The sequence below is a fragment of the Eurosta solidaginis genome, chromosome 4, assembly GCF_040869045.1.
Source record: "Eurosta solidaginis isolate ZX-2024a chromosome 4, ASM4086904v1, whole genome shotgun sequence".
Classification (NCBI taxonomy): Eukaryota; Metazoa; Arthropoda; class Insecta; order Diptera; family Tephritidae; genus Eurosta; species Eurosta solidaginis.
Window position 1 is genome coordinate 234,567,640 of NC_090322.1, and position 20,825 is coordinate 234,588,464.

At 34.0% G+C, this 20,825-nt stretch overlaps 1 protein-coding gene and 2 non-coding genes across 8 annotated transcripts in view; 2 read left to right on the forward strand and 1 right to left on the reverse strand.

The window, feature by feature from the left end:
• Positions 1 to 20,825, forward strand: part of LOC137251077 (otoferlin-like) — a 635,511-nt gene that overhangs the window by 233,641 nt on the left and 381,045 nt on the right. The window lies entirely within an intron of this gene.
• Positions 4,099 to 4,171, reverse strand: TRNAR-CCU (transfer RNA arginine (anticodon CCU)). The gene has a single exon. It is a non-coding gene; the product is annotated as a tRNA-Arg (tRNA).
• Positions 10,539 to 10,611, forward strand: TRNAR-CCU (transfer RNA arginine (anticodon CCU)). Its single transcript has one exon. It is a non-coding gene; the product is annotated as a tRNA-Arg (tRNA).

Here is a 20,825-nt window from a genome sequence, read left to right on the forward strand (position 1 = left end):
TGGAGTCATTGGTGCCGTTTGTTTTATCGCTGTAGTCGTATCCCTAACGTAATCAGCTGTTTATCGTTACGACGGTAAACCAAAAACCAATTGGTTGGCTACGATACGGTTACGACCTTGGCGGCGCCAATAATCGATTGCATTGATTCTCATAAGGTTGGTCGAATCAGCTGTTGTAAGGTTACCGACACGGTTACCGATAAAGCACCAATGTCTGCAGCTTAAATTTATTTTAAAGTTTTGATTATGCTGATTTATCTCAAAATGAGTGCGCAGAGCTTGGCTTTATCCAGCGCTCCTCAGCTAGTGAAATAATTATTGGCGCCATTTCTTTCGTCTTTAGTTGTCGCTGAACAGCCAGAGTAACAAGCTCATACGCAAAATGTTTTCATGGTTTAATATTAACAATTTATTTTTTTTTTTAATTTTTCCTTAGACTCAAACCTATTTAAGAATTACTTTTTGTGTGTTAACAAACATGCGTGCATACGGAGGTCGACGTTGTCTGATACCAAATTGTTTTACCCACCCCTTTTATTTAACAAAATACATTTCAATATTTCATTTGTATAACAAAATCTTCTGACAAAGGCCCCATGACTTGCGGCATTTTTTAAAAATGAAATTTTTTATTTTTAGACTTTCAGCCGTAAGTTTAATGGTCAAATTTTGTATGACGACGTGACACCTTGCGCATTCACAAATTCGCATTCACCAACATAAAATATTTAAAATTTCATTAAAGGCAATCGTTTAAGTACTTTCAATCGCTGAGGTGAGAAAGAATTCTGGCTTACACGACAAAATATGACTCGTTGCGTTTAACATAACGTCGCCCACTAACCAGAAGCATGAATGTGCAATTATTCCGATTTTGTGTTATAGGCCTCGTTATATTACCCTTTAGATTCTCTAGGTTCTACTTAAATCTAGAGCTTCCTACGCACATGGAAACCCCAATGTTTCTGGCTGGCAACAAGGTCATGATTTTCCTGTTTGTATGACACATTCGTTGATATGGCTCAACAATTTTTGAAAAAAAGTAAGAAGAGCACACATCCGTATGTTCGAATGTTCCGGTATACGTGCCTGAAGGTTGGGTACAAATTATTGGAGGAGCTCGTAACTTCCCAAAACTTTTCGAGGTTCACATACAATTGTATGACGATTTTTTTATTTATAATTATTTTACCCAGGGAGATATAAAACTACCAATGCGATATGCTATATGCATATATATGTCGAAAGATGAGCTGTATAATGTATTTCTCAAAAAAAATTATACCGATGAAGAATTTTTAATAGCTGAATATCCGAGAAAAGGTCGCTGTTTAATTGAAGGTAAACCGGTTTATTCGAAGCCGTTGCCTCTTGCCGAATCAAAACTAAAAGACAAAATGTATGAAAAACTGATTATACCAAGAATATCGTTCTTATTATAAAAATCCAGAGGGCAACGCTTTACCCGAACGCAACATTTAAAACAATATACCTACTGATGTCCTTGATGCGGCAGTTTGACACCGCCCTTAAGTCCGGCAACACATAATTGCCTAGAGTTCGGGACCCAAAATTTGCGAGGGCTGGGCACTTGCAGAGGAAGTGAGTAACCGTTTCCTCGGCACCCTCCCAAGTACTGTGATGCTCGGAAACCCAATCCGCCAACAAAATTGGCCTAGCAGGTCTTGGCTTGGCCTTAACATTATTTAAAAATCAATATGCAGTGATTTATTACGTGTTTTGAGGTTAAAGCCATACCATTACCTCTTGGGCCAATTCGTATAGCATATTTGGATTCAGTGCATCTAAATGTATAGAAAACATGAGTCGCATTACCTGATCCGATTACTTTTAATTTTTTTGTATAGCTGTGTTAACAAAAAATTAGATCAGTTTTTAAAAATTGTTTGTGCCAGAAAAATGAATGTGCTAAATCTCGGAAAATAGAAGGAATACGAGCAGAGCAATTATCTCAGTTGAAAGAGCATAGTGGGAATATAATATATATGTAGATACATTTTTACATTAGAAACAAATTCTTCTAATTTTGAGGGAGCAATAAACTTTGAAACTCGATTTCCCAACATTTTCCTTTTGGTACATTCATGCTTCTGGCAAGCGGGCGACGATAATATGCCGCTAAACTTTTTGGGTTTATGTTTTAAAGTTTCTGTTATAAGTTTCGGTTTTTAAATTTTTCGATTTTGTTTTAAAACAATTTTTAGATATCAGTCTTAATATCCAGTCATGTTTAAAATTTAAACCGAATGAAATTAAAAATTGCAGTAAAAATTAAGAGGTCTTCAATTAAGTACAAAAATGTTCGAAATTTAGCTAGACTGTTTTAACATAATAAAACAAAAGTATTTTATTGGTAAATTCGCTCGGAAATTAAACATTTTTTGGAAAAGTTAGAATAGTTATTTTTATTGTTCTAGAAACTGGTATATTGACATAAATATAGAAAATAGAAGTTTTTAAGCAAAGAAAAAAATCGAAAAATCATTCCCAGCCAGCATTTTTTGAAAATTTTGATCAAAAAATATTTAAATATCATACCGCAAGATGATTAAAAACGTTCAAATTTAAAAGCATTTTTTGTTCGAAAATTAACGTATCGTCGGGAGAAAAATGTACCATAAATGTGATTATTCTTGAATAATCATTTATGATTCCTATTTCGAAACGCTTTTTATTCATATTTGATATCATTGTAAAATTGAGCTTTAATAGTTTTAGAGTAATATTTGACTGCTTTTCAAAGTCATTTTCTGATCATATTCGTGAATATATTTCAATCCTTTTGGTTGAGATTTTTGAATCATTTTTGAATGCCACTATAATGCATTTATTCTTCATATCTCATTCAAAATATGATACTACATAATAATCTTATTTCATCAGGGGAAAAAAGCATGCGAAAGTGAGCTATTCGAACCACAGCTAACTCGCAAACAAACTTGACCGATATACACCTACGACTACAACATCCAACATCAGCATTATCGTCTGCATCTTAAAATACGGATGCGATACGGGATGTTGAAGCCGTATCCAGGTATGTCAAGATAGTTTCGCTTACCTGAGGTTCAAATAGCTCACAACCTATGTATTGTCCAATCATTATGTATTTTCTGGGAAGCTGAAGGGGAGAAATGGTTGGGGAAATCTTCGTTCACGAGCAGCATTACATTATTTTTGTCTTGAAGAATATCTTATGCATAAATAATAAAATTTTTATATATTTTCTCTTAGCTTCATGATTGAAAAAATATGTGTATGTGAAAAAAATAAAATTTTTAATGAAAAGTAAAATTTCAATAAGTATAAAATTCATTATTCAGTCAACAAATATATTCATAAAAGATTCAGAAAGCAGAATGAAAAATGATTATAAATTTTTGATCACCTAAAGCAAACACATTTGATTCAAATATGATTCCAAAATGTGATTGAAAAACTATATTCAGTTTTTGATCATCAAAGGTAAGCATATTTGATTATTCTTTTTGTTGGTTTTTATGAAATATTAAAATTTAGTCATTAAAAGACTTCAAAAATGATTCCAAAATGTGATCGAAAAATGCTTTTTAGCTTTTCATCATCAAAACTATTCATATTTGATTATTTCTTTTGTTCAATTGTATGATAACTCATTATTTAGTCAGAAAGAGTAATCAAATTGTATTGATATGTAGGGAAATTCAAAATTGAATCACCTAATAGCTGAGTGGGTTGTTTTTCTTTCCGAGCGAGATAAAATATTCAAAAAATTGTTATTAAAACACAATTTTTATAATCAAACATATAATTTTTACGATCCCCGATAAAAACATGCAAGAATGAATAACAAATTAGAAATCAACATTTAAATATGTTTATCTAGCCGATGTATGTATGTACATAAATTTGTACAAGAAATACAATATGCATATAAATCTGTGTGTGTATGTATGTATGCACGTATAAATTCAATTTGGTCAGTATGAAAAAAAATTTATAAAATTCATTACAATAAACGAAAAAAAAACATAAGAATAAGGTAAATTTAAGAAAATTAAAAGTTAAAAAAAAATTAAAAAAAAAACTTTGTGGCAGTACCCCAGATGGGACTCGAACCCACAATCCCCGGCTTAGGAGGCCGGTGCCTTATCCATTGGGCCACTGGGGCGTTCTACCGTTATGTGGCAGAATGCGTATAGAAACTCAACTCAAACACAACAAAGCACACTAGACGTACACAAGCAACGAATCTATGATGTGTCAAGTCGTGTATACGTGTGAGTATTACGTGTACGCTTCATTTGAAGAGAATAACAAAAATAAAATATAACAACGAAAAGCAGCTGTTGATACAACTAGCAAAAACGACAGACTCATCAGACACAATAAACAGGCGGACAATTACAAATGACGAAACAAAATGCTACGCTACAACAGCGCTCTAACGTTTTGATATACCTTTGTATATACTCACATCCATACAACGCTATATGTATATAAGTATATAGAAGAGTAACGAACAAGAAACGTCTGCATAGCATACACAATTTATACAATTATGTATGGACATTAGACTGTTCGAGACAATTTTTTTTTTATTTGTTTCAAAATTAGTGTAGAGGGTGAAACAAAGACACAAATTTCAGTTACGTCTGAGTATAATACCTATTGAAATTTAGTAGGACACATTTGATGCGCAGCGATTTCAAAGGTGTATTTAAAGTTTGTCGCTTAGCAGTCCATATAAAATTTAAGCGTAAACGTATATAGAAGTAAAAAAAAAACACAGCTAATATAATAAATTGGCGCGATTTACATATACATACCTTGAGCAGCGCTTAGCCTTAGTATCAATAATCCGAAGAAGAAGAAAATGTTGCATCTTTCGAAAGATATTCACGTAAAGGAGAAAAACGACCCCAGACCTCTTAAAACCCGACACGGAGATGCTTCGGCTGTACTTAAAAAAAATTGCCCCAAGTGAATCCCACACCAGTTTGGGAAAAAGTTCATATTAGCGCGAAACACTTTTCTACACAACTTTTTTCGTATGTATAACAAAGTCATCAAAATGACAACAAACACATGAAAATTTGCAAATTTTCTTGGAAATATCTCATGACAGAATTAAAATTGTTCTTGCGGTTGCCAAGGTTAAGACACATCACGATCGGGTGGATGATGTTAATTGAAATAAAATAAAATTCACTGAAAATTCCACATCGTTCAAACCGATTTTCCTCTAAACCAAAAGATGGAGAGAAATCATTCCAAAATAATGAACACAAATATCAGGGAAAGTAGTAAGTTACTCTGTTAAAAATTATAGGCTATATATGAAAACGTATAACCGTTGTTTTTTTAAGCGTTTTCTTCTAAGCTTTTTATTTTATTCGACCTAAGCTTCAGACTCAACTGAGTAAAAAGGCAAGCATGTAAAAAAAAAAAAATCTTAAAACGAAATCACAATATTAAGCTTTTTGTTCTTTCGATTACTTTTATTTGTTAAAATCGATTTGATAGTTTACCGCATTAACGTAAAAGGAAATCGTTCACTTTTATGAAGACGGTTAATAATTTTTTCAGAGTTAAAATTGAAAATAAAGCCAGAAAAAGACAAGAGATGACAGAAAATCGTTCCAAGATAATTCATAGAGCATACTTAAAAAGTGCAAATTTTTTATAGGAATTATTAGCGCCCGATATCTTACAACGTACTCTCATTCTCTTTTACCATTTTTTACATTGCAGATGCCGTATAGTGACTCAGGAGCTGAAAAAAGAATAGATTTAAGAATTTTAAAATCTTTTTTAATTGGGCTTCTAACTTGCCGTATTACCACTCGAAAAATTTGATTTCTCCAAAATCAATCAAAGTTGGCGAGCTTGTGTCATTGTAGGACTGCTTCAGTTGATTAAATTTTTCTGGATATTCATCCATGCTATTTTTTTGTATATTAAAATTTGGTGGTTTAAATATTTATTTAAAAAAAAGTCAAAAAATTTACACGTTGAATCATCGCAACCCGTTCATATCTAGACCACTCCTTTTGAGCAGGTAATTTAGCCCGCAATGAAAACATTTTATCCAACTTTGGTAAAGTTTTTGTTTTTATTTTTTTTTTTTAAGTTTTAAATTTGAAATCAGCGACCTCGAATTATTATGAATTAAGCTGCAACTGCCCTCATTGCTTTTAAACGTAAGAAAACATATATTTGAATTTTTTTGTAAATCTCTTCAAAGCATTTTTAGTTTTCTACAACTTTAGTAAAATTTGGCGCATATATTGTAATTTCTCCGTTTTTCAGTACAACTAAAACTACTGCGCGCCGCAAAGCAATTTTTCTAATAAAAAATTGTATTTGGTAGTTTTTAAATATTATCGAAAATAAAATTTTTACGGTCTAATAAACATACATATATTCATACACACCTATGTATGCAGTCATAATTGAGTGCAAAAGTTATATATAATATATAGGCAAATGCGTATGCATTAGGGCGGGTCGATTCAAAAATCGCTCATTGCTCTATGAAAATCGTATTCTAGGGATCAAAATAAGAAACTTTGCCGAAGGAACCATACCTCTAAAACGAATTCTGATGTCCCCTCCCCCTTTGGGTCGAACTTTTGGGTAGGGGCAATTTCAATTATACCTGCTGTGTCTTGTGGTGGCTTAAAAAAAACAACACAAACAATTTTACGATCTGCAATTGTGTCACAGTGATACCTTCATTTTTGAAAACGGTTAAATAAAAAACCCCACACAACTATGTTTACGACATGCAAATGCATCACAGTGATGCCTTGGTTTTAAAAGAGGGTTGTAAAAACGCTAATTTCTAATAATTTTTTTTAATTTCTTTTCTATTACTAAGTTAAATTCGTTTTTTCATTTACATATCTTCTGACTAAATAAATTTCTAAAGAGAAAAATAAACTCCAAAAAGAAGAAACATAGGCATTTCAAAGTGAGATTTTTCAAAATTTGCCCCTACGACCCAAAGGGGGGACATCAGAATTCGTTTTAGAGGTATGATTCCTTCGGCAAAGTTTCTTATTTTGATCCCTAGAATATGATTTTCACAGAGCAATGGGCGATTTTTTTGCCTCCCCACAAATCGACCCGGCCTAGTATGCATACATGTAAAAGAAGTAGAAAGTTGAAAGCAGAAAGCTACATAAAAGCCGGATGTATGCGGCTGCTGCTTAAGTTAATCTGGGCAAGATAACCGTCATAAAAAACAAGAAATCGTGAGTATATGGCATTTTGTAAACCAGTGGTCCCCAAAATTAAAACTGTGGCTGTGTGAGTAAACTAAAATCATCTTATTGGTAGTGGAACTGAAGAAACGCCAAAATCCCTGTCGAATTTGTTGACAGTTTAGTTTACCTATGTATGTAAAAATTTAAGGCTTGCTAAACTTGTAAAATATATGTTATTATAATTTATACTCAGCTGTAAAAAGGTAACTTAAAAACGATTGAGTATATGTTTAAAGGTCTACATAGATACATATGTAAAAAAAAAAGATACATATGTATACCTATAACATTATACATACGAAAATCCTAGGCAGAGAAATAGATTAAGTCATACATATGTACATCTGTTCGTTAATAGGAAACCTTGATCAAAAAATCTTCATTGTAGGTATATGGACTAAAATAAATTCGGTTCACGCAGAGAGCTAATGAAACATTTAAGGGCTAATTAAACTTCCTTAACCCTAACGCCATAGTCGTAACCATACCCATATCCATAACCAGGCGTGGATCTACGGGGCGATGCGGGGAAAGGGTGGGGGGAAGAAATAAGGGAAATCCCCCCAAAAGGTCGAGAAATTTTATTTTTCAAATACTTTACAGAACAAAAATTAAATATCCAAAGAAAACAAATATTCAAATGTTCAATACTTAATTTTGGCATTTCACGCTGCACGGCAGTTTATACATGAATACCGCTTTTATAAAAATAAAACCAAATTTATGAAACTTTTTGATACCATTTCCCCCCCACAGCCAAGCTCACGATCCGCCATTGTCCACAACCATCTCCAATGTGATCGATTAATGGTGCCTTAACCTAAAAATCGTGAAAATTTCATAAAAATGAAGAAAACGCAAAAAATTACAAACATATTCCACAAAAAATAGGTCTGTTAGTCATAACTAATCCAAAGCAATGAATAAAATCTACAAACAGTTATTGAATTCACCAACTCAAATATTTTTAGGTTATGGATATGGCGAGAAACCAAAAACCAATTGGTTGGCTATGGTATGGTTATGGCGTTAGCGTTATGGTATGGCACCATTAATCGATTACATTGATTTTCATAAGGTAGGTCCGATCAGCTGTTTTATCTGGTTATGGTTTTATGGTTATAATTCACCATTAATTGGCCCCTTAGTTCAGTTTTCTACAATAAAGCCCTTATTTAATCCAATCGCACATACAAAATAAAAAATTTTCATACCAATTTCGCATAGAAAACTAGGAATTGTGTCCGTTTTCGCATGAGTATGTGCACCTAAAAATGTTTAACATTTTCTCTTAACATGTAGAACGCCTAAATATATCACAACTAGGTATATTTTGTTTCGATTCAGATGAACTTAGACTTCCTTATGTATACATTTTTGTTTTGCCTAGCACGTCGAGTCAGTGCGCGGACTTTTAAAAAGAGAATGTAGGTAGACGAAAAATTAAAATAGTGATAGATTTTTTTTCCAAGAAAACAATAGCTACAGTTTATATTTGTACAAAACAATTCATAAATTATTGTAAAACAAATAAAGCACATTTCACGAAAAAACATGTTAACAAAACAAAAAAAAAATATAAATTTATATATACATAGTTTATGCCTATATATGATACTTGCTTTTTTCCTGTATTTCGAGCTTGAAATTCTGACGAAAATTTACGTCTAATTACCACAACAGCTTTCCAATGTACCAAAAATATTTTTTATTTTCGTTCAAAATCATTTCGTTTACAAAAAACTGATGAAAATAGCGCAGGAAAATATTTGCGTTGCTCATTTACTACATTTATTTCATAAACAAATTTATTTCTTGTCTGAATTTGTGCACAAATTTTTCAAAATTTATTAGTTTGATTAGTGTCACCTCTTAATGTTATTTTGGTGTGCTTAGCAATTAAATACGTTTACCTAGTGATCACAGTATTTGGTATCAATGCGAACATATTGAAATGTTGGTAGATTTTTGGGCTTTGGTGGTAGAAGTGGTAGAAAATGAAAATGGGTCAAAAAGTTGGTAGATCTACCAATAAAGTGGTGAAGTCCGTGCACTGCGTCGAATGGTTTTAGCTATTTTTAATACATTTATAAATGACAATTTGTAATCTAGCTTCCGAACGAATGTTCGGTTCGGGTTCGGTTATTACACAGTTTGGCCTTATAGTTCGGATTCAGGTTAGGTTTGGTGTTGTTTAAAAAATTTGCTTAGCATTTCAAACAGATATTTTGCTCTTTGAAATCTTCGTAACTTAAAATTTTTTCTAGCTTTTAATTTTTCATTCAGCCGAACATATCGAATGTTGGGTGAAATATCCGCCTATCTTGCCTGTCATTTCAAAAACGCCCTATTTCAAAAAACTTTTGAAAAGCGATACAGCTGTGTTTTTTTTACATTACGCTTAAACTTTATATGGACTGCTAAGCGTCAATTTTTAAATACACCTCTGAAATTGCTGCGCATAAAATTTGTCCTACTAAATTTTAGTACGTATTATACTCAGATGTAACTGAAATATGTGTCTATGTCTCACCTCAACACTAATTCTATGTTTCACCTCTAAAAATGGTGTTATCCACTATTCATCGCAACCGATTCAGCTATGTATATGTTATACATTATGGCCACCAGAGGTTTATGTCTCCGATTTTAGGTACACCCTGTTCTGTAGCTAGTTATTTAACCACTGCCGCTATATGGGTCTCCTAAACATTATCTAAGCGAGGATAAGCGTTTTTTTTACGCGCAAACGTAAACGTATACGCTTGTAAAAAAACACGGCTAATAAGTGACTCAGAATTTGTTTTAAAACCCCCCATCTCAAAATTTCGTAAATAACGCTCTAGCTCAGAATTCGTTTCAAAAACGCCCTAGCTGAGCACAAATTCAATACATTTTGATTTAAGCAAGAACACAATTCTAAAATAATAAGATAGAAGGTTATTGAAACAAATGCTGATATAGGGCGGTATTAAAAAATATTCTGAGATAAGATGTTTTTGAATTGGCAGCCGAATAGGGTGATACTCCACTTAGCCGTCGATATAGATAAAACCGACTATCCGACTCGGTAACAGATTTGTTCAAAAGTCGAGTTTGGTCGATCACTATTAGAAACACACATGTTTATTTCAGTTGGCCCAATTAAATGGGTTGATCTAACATTTTATGTATTCAGCCGATGATTGTTTTCATAAAATTCTATACGACTTGATATTTTCTGTTTGATTGTAAGAAAAGAATTTTTGACAACATTTCTTATTAATAGCCCCAGTGGCCCAATGGATAAGGCATCGGCCTCCTAAGCCGAAGATTGTGGGTTCGAGTCCCATCTGGGGTAACGGAAGATGAAAATTTTTTGAATATTAAATTAGATACTCAATAAAAATTATAATTTATGTAATACAGGCATGCTTAACGAACGAAACGATATCATTTCGTTACGATAATCAACGTTAATAAACGAAACGAAGTCATTTCGTTTCGTTTATTAACGTTAAGAACGACAAATTAACGTTAATTTGACGATCTTAACGTTAATAAACGAAACGAAGTGACTTCGTTTCGTTTATTAACGTTGATTATCGTAACGAAATGATATCGTTTCGTTCGTTAAGCATGCCTGATGTAATATGTGATAATTATGTGTATGTAGTGTGTACATAATTGATGGCTAATGAAGATAATTAATTGAGCTTGATAATGAGATCCTGCATGTTGAAAGCAATCTAATCTAATCAATTACTTAAGTGCCCAATCGATAAATAAAAAAATCGATGGAATGATTGAAGACGTTTACGGCGTGATGAAGGTGTTGTAGCACAAATTTAAATTTTCCGATGATTTATTTAAAATTAAAAAAAAAAAAAATGAATCAAATTGCGCAATGTTCAATTAGAGCGAAATAACGTTGACGCCGCCGTAAAAGCAGCTAACAACTTCAGTTTTCACTCTAAACGACTTTTTGCGACTGATGGAATAGAGGACGATTTCTTCAAATAGGTAAATTGCACCTGTTTGATAAATATTTGTTTGGCAAAAAAAAAACATCAAAAAAAAAAATATATAAATTAGTGTATAAGCATTTTTAAACAATATTAAGTACAATAAGTAATAACAATACTAAATTTTAGAAAATAATGAGGTCATCACACTCCTCATCAATCTAGGGCGTTGATCAGACAAATAAATAAAAGCGTGGGCCGCATCAAATTCCTATTGATAGTCAACCTCTCATATTTACAAATGATATCTTCATATATATATATAAGTAAGACTAAAGGCCGTGACACAATGTAATTTTTCATGTAGATGCGTTTAACACAAGCTTATGCATTCCAATAACATCGCCATAATCAACCAAGATGTTGCGTTTGTAAATATGAAGGAACTTCAGACTTGGCAATTGAAGTTTATTACGCCTTGCCCACTCACATACAAAATTTCGCAAAGCACTGTTATATTCATTCTCCCTATACAATAAAAATACCTGCTAACATATTTTGCGTCGTAATCGATTGTTATATTGCAGTTTTTAATTGCGAAAAATGTTAGAAAATTTACCAAACCAGTGGGAAAAATGATTTCACTTGCAAAGTGTGCTAACACCCTTAGCCAAAGCAAATGTCAAATTCTTCTTCTTATGGTTTGCTTGGAACAAAATTTGGGAGATGGCTACAGTGTCAGTGTCGCTCATTCTACCGTTCTCCATAAAAATACGTGCAATCTACTCATAATGCATAAGCATGTGTTAAACTCATCTATATGAAAAATTGCTTATGTGTCCCGGCTGTTACGATCAGTGACTGAAAACCATTTTTAATCAAGCGATAACTATGCAACTGTCAAACTATTTCTAAAAATTATAATAAGTTATGGATCCAACGAGTATTATTTGTCGCTAGTTCGCATATGCCATTAATCCGATCCATCATTTCAGTGCTATAGTGATTTAAAAAATGGGTTTCTATCACGGATCGTAACACGTAATACGGGCACGGGTTATGCTACGCCTCACGTTTTTAGAAATTCCACGCGCCCAACGTTTTATTTATATGTCTGATCAACGTAAAGGATTACTGAAATGTGTGATGACTAATATCTAGGATCTACCTTGTTATTTTCTAGCTTTTAGTATTATTATAACTTAATGTAAGTATTGTTTTCAATAAAACCGTTTAACTTGAAATTTTTTTAAATTATTTTAGTTACTTAAATTTCACTTTCAAAATTTCAACTTATCTGTTCCAAAGTATTTTGATGTCACCAAAAACCAATTGGTTGGCTATGGCAAGGTTGATTTCCATAAGATAGGTTGGATCATCTGTTTTATATGGATACGGATACGTCAACTTTGCCTGGCCCTTAAGAATATGTGTGAACACGGTTTCCACTTTGGTCCATTTGGACCAGAAATGATTCCTCCCAGCCCCATTTGGTCCATTGGTTCCTTGTTTTCAATTTTGGTCCTTTTTGGGTAGTAGCCACGATATTTGTGCTCTTTGAGGAGGGGGGGGGGGGGGGGGGGGTCACAAAATTTAAAATTCAATTTTTATTAAGTGATGATAAGTAGTTATTGTATGGAATAATGTTATTGGGAGGAAATAGTATTGTATTTATTCAGTGTTGCATTTACTGAAAATGTTGTTGTAATAATTAATAGTAAAAAGCAAAATTACAAATTAATTTTCCTCTGTTTTTAGCTAATCGGCCAATGACTTCTTCCATTGTGATATCAATATTTCTATTGATACTTAATAGGGCAAGTCCATTCAGCCTATCTTCTCCGTTTGAATTCCTTATCCAATTTTTTAAACGCCTCAATGTTAAAAAACTTCGTTCACTGCTGGCAATGGTTACAGCTAACGTGGCTCCAATCTTCAAAAACTTAGAAACGTGTGGAAAAAGTTCTTCATTACAAAGATTTAATGCGTCGATGAATGTCTTTGGGCGATCTTCTGCTCCAACCCAACGTTGTCTCCATAGTAGGACTTAATTTTTCACCATAGATACCGCTCTTCCAGTAAGTGCTGGCCACTGATCCATTATTATTTCGACAGTTTCAGAAGCGTTTTCACCTACTTTTCTGACCAATTTATCGGGAATGACATTTTCAATAATGGACAATGTGTTTTTATGCTTGATGAATCTATTAGACACTGAAGATATGAAGTGATCGATGAAAGGGATGAATATTAGTTTGCGAAAATATTCTTCTGCTGAGCTGTTTTCGTTGTTTTCTCAATTTTTTTGACGACTCACAATCCTAGGAACTATAATCTTCTCTCCGATAGATTCAGCTAATTCTTTAGCATCAAGAAACATTTCTTTGAACTTTGACTTAGCCTTTTCCCTCATTTCTTTCAACGAAACAGCCACATCATCAGCCGCTGAAACTGCTGCAGAAAGATCAACACTTTTCCCTTGAAGGTAAGAGGTTAATGGTTGAGCCAAACAAAAAATTTCGTTAATAACAACCATTGCCACAATGAATCCTCCAGTCCTCAAAGTGTGTAGATAACTGAAAGCATTTCTAGAACATTCATGAATTTTTTCTAAACTGAAATAAATTGGAGCAAACATTTCTTTGAAGCAGATCACAGCATCTAGTCTTTCCGTCCATCTTGTTTCACACAATCGCTTCAAACGTTCTTTCTTTGTTGGATAATTCAAAGTTTCGACGGCATCTTTGAGAATAGCTTCGCGTTTTGCTGAAGGTCTGAAGAAAGAAATTATCTGCTTTATGGTCCCAAGACAGTTTCTTATGAGAAAAATGGAGCACACTTCACTCACCGCCGAATTCAAGGAATGGCTTGCGCAATATAAATAAAGTGTGCAGACGGATACTTCTCCATCACTGCAGCAGCACAACCATTCCATTCTCCACTCAATGCAGCTACACCGTCGTATCCTTGAGAAACCAAAAACTCCAGGTTGATCTTCAGCTTATTTGAAATGTTTATCAATGACGAAACAAATCCTCTACTAGTGCAATCTTCGATCGGGACGAACTGTAGAAAATCTTCTCTCAAAATTATACCATCTGCAGTTTTTCAGTATAACGGAAACATAGTGAGTATTGTTCCACGCCACTAATGTCGGTTGTCACATCTGCGAGTATAGTGCATTCGCAACAACTTTTTTTAAGCACAAATAGTGTCAAAAATCTATCACGAAAAGTGTTTGATAACCGATCGAAATATCTAGCCACCAAAGCAAGATTTTTGATTGGCCGCTTGTTTCATAAAAAATTAACGAAAATTGGGTTGGCTCAAGATCCAACACTTTTCTAAACTATCTGCTAGGTGAAATGCCATTGTTCTGCTGCATTTTAATGAGGTAATTTTAAATTATATACGGGTTAATGGAGGTGTGGAAAGTTTTGTGGGCAGTGTTGTACATTTTTACCTCAGTGAAACACCAAAGTACCAAAATCTTGGTTACAACCCAAAAAGGACCAAAATTTAAATAAAGGGACCACTGCACACTGTTCGGTCATATATGGAGTTGGTGGCCAAAAATACTTCGAGTAGAGTATCAACGTGAAACTTTGGTCACGGCTTTACAAATATGTGAGAACTAGTTTTTCATAAAACTGGTGCGGGTGATACCTTTATACCGACCAACAACCACCCACTTTCACCGCATGCATACAAAAAGTAAGTAGATGTAGGGGGCAAAGTCATAAGATGTGTCTATCGCAAATACAATGTTTAATAGGATTAAATAAAGAAATTGAAGTTATTAAAAGATCTTGCATACATAACAATAACAAAACAACAAACACACACAAAAGTTTACATTTGCATATCGTCGACTGGATAAAATAATATCATATGTTACATGTAAGTACATATAACATACGACAATAACTTATCAGGGTGACGCTATCAGGAAACTGTCGCAAAATATAGTTAGTTGCAGAAAGTGGCAGCTGATATTAACAATTTAGAATCTTAAAACTTTGACTAATAATAAGATATAAGTCCCAACGTGAGGATCGGTAAGGCACCCAACTAAAACTTTAATTGAAATTGAAACATTTGTGCAAATAAACACTAATAAAGGCACTGGTGAAATTTTAAATAACAAAAAACAAAAAAAAACAAGTAAGGAAGGTTAAGTTCGGGTGTAACCGAACATTACATACTCAGTTGAGAGCTATGGTGACAACATAAGGGAAAATAACCATGTAGAAAAATGAACCGAGGGAAACCCTGGAATGTGTTTGTATGACATGCGTATCAAATGAAAGGCATTAAAGAGTATTTTAAAAGGGCGTGGACCTAAGTTCTATAGATGGACGCCTTTTCGAGATATCGCCGTAAAGATGGACCAGGGGTGACTCTAGAATGCGTTTGTATGATATGGGTATCAAATGAAAGGTATTAATGAGTATTTTAAAAGGGCGTGGACCTAAGTTCTATAGATGGACGCCTTTTCGAGATATCGCCGTAAAGATGGACCAGGGGTGACTCTAGAATGCGTTTGTACGATATGGATATCAAACGAAAGGTGTTAATGAGTACTTTAAAAGGGAGTGGGCCTTAGTTCTATAGGTGGACGCCGTTTCGAGATATCACCATAAAGGTGGGCCAGGGGTGACTCTAGAATTCGTTTGTGCAATATGGGTATCAAACGAAAGGAGTTAATGAGTATTTTAAGAAGGAGTGGGCCTTAGTTCTATTGGTGGACGCATTTTCGAGGTATCGCCATAAAGATGGACCAGGGGTGACTCTAGAATGCGTTTGTACGATATGGATATCAAATGAAAGGTGTTAATGAGTATTTTAAGAGGGAGTGGGCCTTTCTGGACCAGGGGTGACTCTAGACTTTGTTTGTACGATATGGGTATCAAATGAAAGGTGTTAATGAGTATTTTTAAAAGGGAGTGGACCTTCGTTCTATAGGTGTTCGCCTTTTCGAAATATCGCCATAAAGGTGGGCCAGGGGTGACTCTAGAATGAGTTTGTACGATATGGGTATCAAATTAAAGGTATTAATGAGAGTTTTAAAAGGGAGTGGTGGTAGTTGTATATGTGAAGGCGGTTTCCAGATATCGCCCAAAATGTGGACCAGGGTGACCCAGAACATCATCTGTTGGATACCGCTAATTTATTTATATATGTAATACCTGCCAAGATTTTAAGGGTTTTTTATTTCGCCCTGCAGAACTTTTTCATTTTCTTCTACTTAATATGGTAGGTGTCACAACCATTTTATAAAGTTTTTTCTAAAGTTATATTTCGCGTCAATAAAACAATCCAATTACCTTACCATGTTTCATCCCCTTTTTCGTATTTGGTATAGAATTATGGCATTTTTTCATTTTTCGTAATTTTCGATATCGAAAAAGTGGGCGTGGTCATAGTCGGATTTCGTTAATTTTTCATACCAAGATAAAGTGAGTTCAGATAAGTACGTGAACTGAGTTTAGTAAAGATATATCGATTTTTGCTCAAGTTATCGTGTTAACGGCCATGCGGAAGGACAGACGGACGACTGTGTATAAAAACTGGGCGTGGCATCAACCGATTTCGCCAATTTTCACAGAAAACAGTTAACGCCATAAAATCTATGCCCCTACCAAATTTCAAAAGGATTGGTTAATTTTTGTTCGACTTATGGCGTTAAAAGTATCCTAGACAAATTAAATGAAAAAGGGCGGAGCCACACCCATTTTTAAATTTTCTTTTATTTTTGTATTTTATTGCACCATATCATTTCTGGAGTTGAATATTGACATAATTTACATATATACTGTAAAGATATTAAATTTTTTGTTAAAATTTTACTTTAAAAAAATTTTTTTTTTAAAAGTGGGCGTGGTCCTTCTCCGATTTTGCTAATTTTTATTAAGCGTACATATAGTAATAAGAGTAACGTTCCTGCCAAATTTCATCATCATATCTTCAACGACTGCCAAATTACAGCTTGCAAAAGTTTTAAATTACCTTCTTTTAAAAGTGGGCGGTGCCACGCCCATTGTCCAAAATTTTACTAATTTTCTATTTTGCGTCATAAGTTCAACTCATATACCAAGTTTCGTCGCTTTATTGGTCTTTTGTAATGAATTATCGCACTTTTTCTGTTTTTCGAAATTTTCGATATCGAAAAAGTGGGCGTGGTTATAGTCCGATATCGTTCATTTTAAATAGCGATCTGAGATGAGTGCTCAGGAACCTACATACCAAATTTCATCAAGATACCTCAAAATTTACTCAAGTTATCGTGTTAACGGACGGACGGACGGACGGACGGACGGACGGACGGACGGACGGACGGACATGGCTCAATCAAATTTTTTTTCGATCCTGATTATTTTGATATATGGAAGTCTGTATCTATCTCGATTCCTTTATATATGTACAACCAACCGTTATCCAATCAAACTTAATATACTCTGTGAGCTCTGCTCAACTGAGTATAAAAAACACAACAAGCTAAAGAAAAAATATTTCAAAATGAAGTAAATACTTCAATATTCGTTTTTTTATACTCAGCTGAGCAGAGCTCACAGAGTATATTAACTTTGTTCGCATAACGGTAATCCGTAACGGCATAAACTAATCGAGATAGATATAGACTTCTATATATCAAAATGATCTGGGCGAAAAAAGTAATTCATTTAGCCATGTCCGTCCGTCCGTCTGTAAACACGATAACTTGTGTAAATTTTAAGGTATCTTGATGAAATTTGGCATGTAGATTCCTGGGCGCTCATCTCAGATCGCTATTTAAAATGAACGAAATCGGACTATAACCACGCCCACTTTTTCGATATCGAAAATTTCGAAAAACCGAAAAAGTGCGATAATTCATTACCAAAGACGGATAAAGCGATGAAACTAGGTAGGTGCGTTGACCTTATGATGAAAAATAGAAAAGTAGAAACATTTTGGACAATGGGCGTGGCACCGCCCACTTTTAAAAGAAGATAATTTAAAAGTTTTGCAAGCTGTAATTTGGCAGTCGTTGAAGATATAATGATGAAATTTGGTAGGCACGTTACTCCTATTACTATTTTTTTAAGTCAAATTTTAACAAAAAATTTAATATCTTTACAGTATAAAAGTAAATTATGTCAACATTCGAATCCAGTAATGATATGGTGCAACAAAATACAAAGATAAAAGAAAATTTCAAAATGGGCGTAACTCCGCCCTTTTTCATTTAATTCGTCTAGAATACTTTTAATGCCATAAGTGGAACAAAAATCTACCAATCCTTGTGAAATTTGGTAGGGACATAGATTCTATGACGATAATTGCTTTCTGTGTCTGTCCTTCCGCTCGGCCGTTAACACGATAACTTGCGCAAAAAACGATATAACGATAAACTTAGTTCACGTACTTATCTGAAGTCACTTTATCTCGGTATAAAATATGGCCGAAATCCGACTATGACCACGCCCACTTTTCCGATTTCGAAAATTACGAAAAAAGAAAAAAATGCCATAATTCTGTACCAAATATGAAAAAAGAGATGAAACATGGTAATTGGATTGGTTTATTGACACAAAATATAACTTTAGAAAAAACTTTGTAAAATGGGTGTGACACCTACTATATTAAGTAGAAGAAAATGAATGAAAGATGATGCTCCGGCCAAGAAAATGTTTCTATCGGAACCCGCCTATGGAAGCAGAGGTAGAGGGCGGCCCCCACTCCGTTGGAAGAACCAGGTGGAAAACGATTATACTCCCTTAGTGTGACCAATTGGCGCTGGTTGGCGGAGCGAAGGAGCGACTGGTGCGCCTTGTTGGACGGCCATAACCGTTTAGACGGTTAAGCGCCAATTAAGTAAGTAAGTAACTATATTATACCTACATATAAACATGCAGATGGGGATGCACATTGTACATTAAACAATTGTAAAAACCAAACAAATTCAACTCTTCTCCATATACTCGTATGGTCTGATGTATCTACTATTCGCCAAAGTAATTAAGTCACATTGCTTATGAAGGATCTGCTTACTTTTCTGTGTACTGGAAATTGTCATTAAACTCTCTCACATGGAAAATAGAATGGGGTAATGACTTTGCTTTCATATGCAATAATTAAGTCTATTATGAGCAGACTTCTAGTGATGACTCTATTAGTAGAATTAATTAAACGAAAGCTGAGTGTCTCATATTTGAAATATACATTCATACATACATAAACATGAAGAAAAATTACTTTTGCAACATTCTATAACTAGGCAATAGGCGACACTTCCCTGCAGATAAAAGCAGCAAATTCGCAATGCTTATTCAATAATTACCTCCCAACTAGTACTAGGACAATTGGCTGCCATTCTTAAATCAACAGTGCTTTGATGTGAATAATATGTAATTAAATTAGCAAATCAAAGACAGCGATTATTTCAGAACCACCTACGACTGGGCTTTTGAAAAATTGGTATCACTCAAATAGGAAATATATATCCTTTAAATATGAAATCGATTATTTTTTTATAACTTTTTGATAAAAAATCGACAAATTTTTAATACCGACTCGATAACACGCCGATAACCAACTGGTAAGTTGTAGGTTAGGTGACCTGCCAATCATTAAAGACCTCATATAGACTGAATGTGTTCATAGTGTTACCAAAATTCGTTTGACAACCAAAGATAAGAACCCCAATCAGGTGCCAGGACATATGTTATAGAATAACTCCCTCGTCTTTTCAAATACTAGAAGTTTTCTAGGACCTACTGAAATTGCTGCCTCGAGATCTGAGAACTCTGCCGTCCGTAATAGCTGGAGCCTTGATCTGGCGAGCGCAGGACACGAATACTGAATGTGCTCTACCAACTCCGATAAAAAATCGAGAACAGATAGAACATTTTTTGAAAGCATTTAGATAATTTCTCGATAATTTTTTGCTAACAATTTGTTAGCCATTAGATAAAAATAAAAGTCGATCGCTAAAATATCGATAGTACACTGATATCAAATTGGTAACATCCCGGTAACAAATTGTTAACATTGCAATAGCAAATCGATATTTTTTTGATAACATAACGAAACCTTTGCGATATCAAACCATTAACTCGCCGATAAAATATCGATTACTTATCGTTAACCCTTTTTTGTCTATAGCAAATTTGTTACACCTCAGTAATTGCACTGGAATTCTGTAATTTTTAACGTAAATCGCCAATATATTATTTTATCTGATGATTTACCATTGTCGGTAAATAATATAGGAATATTTTAATTTTTAAAAGGGCATTAGCTGCTAAGCCACTTTTCTTCCATTTAAACTTAGTAAAATCGTCATAAAGTTAGAGCTGTGGAAATTGAGTTAGTGAATAGCATAGTCGTTATGTGAAGTGAAAAATCTTTAGTTGAAATTTCCACACGTCGGAAAGTTAAAAACTGGTGAATTCGGCTACTGGTCTATTACTAGTCTATAAATAAATAAATGCTATCGCTATAGCCACCGAGGAGATTTTAGGCGGAACTGTTCTTCCAATTTGCGTCGTGCCCCTTTTAATTATACTCAGCTGAGCAGAGCTCACAGAGTATATTAATTTTGTTCGCATAACGGTAGCCCATAACG